This window comes from Sinocyclocheilus rhinocerous, unplaced genomic scaffold, assembly GCF_001515625.1.
Source record: "Sinocyclocheilus rhinocerous isolate Xijiao unplaced genomic scaffold, SAMN03320098_v1.1 scaffold2289, whole genome shotgun sequence".
NCBI lineage: Eukaryota > Metazoa > Chordata > Actinopteri > Cypriniformes > Cyprinidae > Sinocyclocheilus > Sinocyclocheilus rhinocerous.
In genome coordinates this window covers 32155-36420 of record NW_015657973.1, presented here as the reverse complement: position 1 = coordinate 36420, position 4266 = coordinate 32155, and positions in this window count along the sequence as shown.

Here is a 4266-nt window from a genome sequence, read left to right as displayed (position 1 = left end):
AATTGTTCACTAGGGTGAACAATTTCTTCTCTTCGATGTCAGTCTCCTACGCTGTTGGCGTAGTGAACGCAGTTCAGCACTTCTAGGTTCTACGTCAGAACGCTGGCTCAGTATTGGCCGGCTCCTGCGTCAGCATCACACGCATGCATCATGCTGCTTACGTGAACACAGCCTCGGCCAATACTGAGCCGGCGGTCGGACATAAGCATGGAAGCTCTGCACTGCGCTCACTACGTCAACAGCATAGGTGACTGACAGAAAAGAAAAAAAAAATTGTTAAGTGAAAGTAAAATGTGCACCGCGTTTTTAAGCTATTTAAAAGCAAAGTAAAGTGAGGAAAAGAGGGAAAACTCAAACGAACTAAAAACAAACAACTGCTTGACGCCAAATAGACGCTAATTTGAAAGTGAAAGTAAAATTGTACAAGCTTTTACAAGGTATTAAAAAAACAGAAGGAAAGCGAGGAAAAGAGGGAAAACTACCCCCCACCCACCCACGGTGATACCGGTATTACCGGTGTTGTCACACATCGATTAACCAGTGGGAAAATTTCCTCACCGTCACAACCCTACTGCCTGTGTGTGGTTCAGATACCCTCGGATTTCATATAAGATATCTTAATTTGTGTTCTGAAGATGGATGAAGGTCTTACGGGTTTGGGACAACATGAGGGTGAGTACCGAATGACAGAAATTTTATTTTTGGGTGAACTAACCCAATAAGTTCATGAGAATTTAATAAAAGTGCTTTAAAAAAAAAAAGGAGAAAGTATCAAAAGCTGATTAAAAACTTACCAAGATTAATCTGAAATCCATGTTGAAGTTTAGACATTACAGTTGTGAAAAAATTTATTTTCACCCCTTCACCTACTGCAGGATCACATATAAAAGAGAAATATAAACTAGTGTTAGCTGTTTAAGAAAGGAAAAAAAAAGAAAAACTCCAACCTCAAATTGCATTTAATTAGGAAAAAAAAAATACATCGAACACTTTACCATCAAGTGAGCACTCAAGAGGACAAGCCCATTCCCTGTTAGTTTTGTAAAAGGACAGAAGCGACTTCTCCCGATCCTCTTCAGTATCTCTAAGATCCATGTGAAGTCTTAGTGGTTTTCCTGTTTCATACATCTCCAAGATATGTTTTCTGAAACACTCCACAGCTGTCAATGGATCTGGTTCCATTTTCCAAGCTGAAAAATACATACCAAGTGACTAAATAAAAACAAAACAACTAATCCAACTAATCAAAATTATCTGATGCCATCTCAGATGTCTACACTTTAACTGTTAAACTATATTCTATGCAACACTCTGCCTCCCTGCCTTAAATTTAAAAAGCCCTCGCTGAAGCATTACCAGTGGAAACTACAGTGATGAAGCTCCCTGAAGCCTCGGATGCACTGGTGGAACTTCCAGGAGCCTGGGATGCACTGAAGAAACTTCCAGGAGCCAGTGATGCACTGGTGGAACTTCCAGGAGCCTGGGATGCACTGAAGAAACTTCCAGGAGCCAGTGATGCACTGGTGGAACTTCCAGGAGCCTGGGATGCACTGAAGAAACTTCCAGGAGCCTCGGATGCACTGAAGAAACTTCCAGGAGCCTGGGATGCACTGAAGAAACTTCCAGGAGCCTAGTTTTTTAAAACATTCATTTCTTATTTATTTGGTTCCACAGTGTTTGCTGATTTTTATTTATTTAAACTGTGTTTTTTTTTACATCAAGTATGCCATGTCTCCAAGCTTTCTTATTCGTTTTTGCTAATAACGTACGTTTCTTATTTATTTGGTCTCACAGTGTTTACTGATCTTCAGTTTGCTACCTAAACTTTGTGTAAGTTATTTGTTATGTTATATTAAGCATATAGCATGGTGTATTATTCATTTTGTTACTAAAAATAACACGTCGCTAAAAACGCAGAATAGATGCTAATTTGAAAGTGAAAGTAAAATTGTACAAGCTTTTACAAGGTATTAAAAAAACAGAAGGAAAGCGAGGAAAAGAGGGAAAACTACCCCCCACCCACCCCACCCACCCACGGTGATACCGGTGTTGTCACACATCGATTAACCAGTGGGAAAATTTCCTCACCGTCACAACCCTACTGCCTGTGTGTGGTTCAGATACCCTCGGATTTCATAAAAGTTATCTTAATTTGTGTTCCGAAGATGGATGAAGGTCTTACGGGTTTGGGACAACATGAGGGTGAGTACCGAATGACAGAAATTTTATTTTTGGGTGAACTAACCCAATAAGTTCATGAGAATTTAATAAAAGTGCTTTAAAAAAGGAGAAAGTGTCAAAAGCTGATTAAAAACTTACCAAGATTAATCTGAAATCCATGTTGAAGTTTAGACATTATAGTTGTGAAAAAAATTATTTTCACCCCTTCACCTACTGCAGGATCACCTATAAAAGAGAAATATAAACTTGTAGTGTTAGCTGTTTAAGAAAGGAAAAAAAAGAAAAACACTCCGACCTCAAATTGCATTTAATTAGGAAAAAAAAAATACATCGAACACTTTACCATCAAGTGAGCACTCAAGAGGACAAGCCCATTCCCTGTTAGTTTTGTAAAAGAACAGAAGCGACTTCTCCCGATCCTCTTCAGTATCTCTAAGATCCATGTGAAGTCTTAGTGGTTTTCCTGTTTCATACATCTCCAAGATATGTTTTCTGAAACACTCCACAGCTGTCAATGGATCTGGTTCCATTTTCCAAGCTGAAAAATACATACCAAGTGACTAAATCAAAACAAAACAACTAATCCAACTAATCAAAATTATCTGATGCCATCTCAGATGTCTACACTTTAACTGTTAAACTATATTCTATGCTTAAACACTCTGTCTCCCTGCCTTAAATTTAAAAAGCCCTCGCTGAAGCCTCACCAGTGGAAGACTATATTCTATGCTTAAACACTCTGCCTCCCTGCCTTAAATTTAAAAAGCCCTCGCTGAAGCATTACCAGTGGAAACTACAGTGATGGAACTTCCAGGAGCCTGGGATGCACTGGTGGAACTTCCAGGAGCCAGTGATGCACTGGTGGAACTTCCTGAAGCCTGGGATGCACTGAAGAAACTTCCAGGAGCCAGTGATGCATTGGTGGAACGTCCAGGAGCCTGGGATGCATTGGTGGAGCTTCCAGGAGCCTCGGATGCACTGAAGAAACTTCCAGGAGCCTGGGATGCATTGGTGGAACTTCCAGGAGCCTGGGATGCACTGGTGGAACTTCCAGGAGCCTGGGATGCAGTGGTGGAACTTCCAGGAGCCTAGGATGCACTGGTGGAACTTCCAGGAGCCTGGGATGCACTGGTGGACAAAACTCGTTGAAGCCTGAGATGCATGACTGAAACTCCCTGAAGCCTGAGATGCATGACAAAACTCGTTGAAGCCTGAGATGCATGACTGAAACTCCCTGAAGCCTGAGATGCATGACTGAAGCTCCCTGAAGCCTGAGACGCACTTATGAAACTTCCTAAATCCTGAGATGCATTGTGGAACTTCCTGAAGCTTCTTCATCTGCAAGGTCTATCATATGAACTTCCTCAGAAGCCCTCACAGAAAAAAATAAGTAATAGTTAAAAAAAATCCAAATGTCAGACACTACAAACATTTGATTATTCTTTTTAATGTGAAAATACCTCAGTGCACAAACCACCTTTAAATTGGCCATTAAAAACCAACACAACTGCAAGTAAAAATGATTGGGTCCAAGCATCAGTAAGCTGAGGAATTTTTGGTTAATATAAAAGGCATTGTCAAATCGGTCACTGTTATAACAGTACATTTTGTACAAACAGGTTCAAACTTGGAATAATATCAGGCATTCCGCCCGGCATTTGGCCACATACTGTTTATCACATTTTGGGGAAAATCATTTTCATGTGTCTTCTCCATCAGTTGCAATGCAGAATAATACATCACAATCAGAGAATTTAGCAAAAACAATAGATTTTCTTGCACTTCATGCTTGGACCTAAAAATGGACTTAAAGGGGTCATATGATGCGATTTCAAGTTTACCTTTCTCTTTGGAGTGTTACAAGCTGTTCGTGCATAGATAAGATCCCTAAAGTTGCAAAGACTAAAGTCTCAAACCCAAAGAGATATTCTTTATAAAAGTTAAGACTCGTCCATGCCCTCCTAAAACACCTCGTTCTAACACGCCCCCACATACCTACGTCACTCTGTGGGAAGATTTGCATAACAAATGTTCACGCAAAGAAAGAAGACGTAACTTTGATTCTCGCTGTAGTATTGTTGTTGC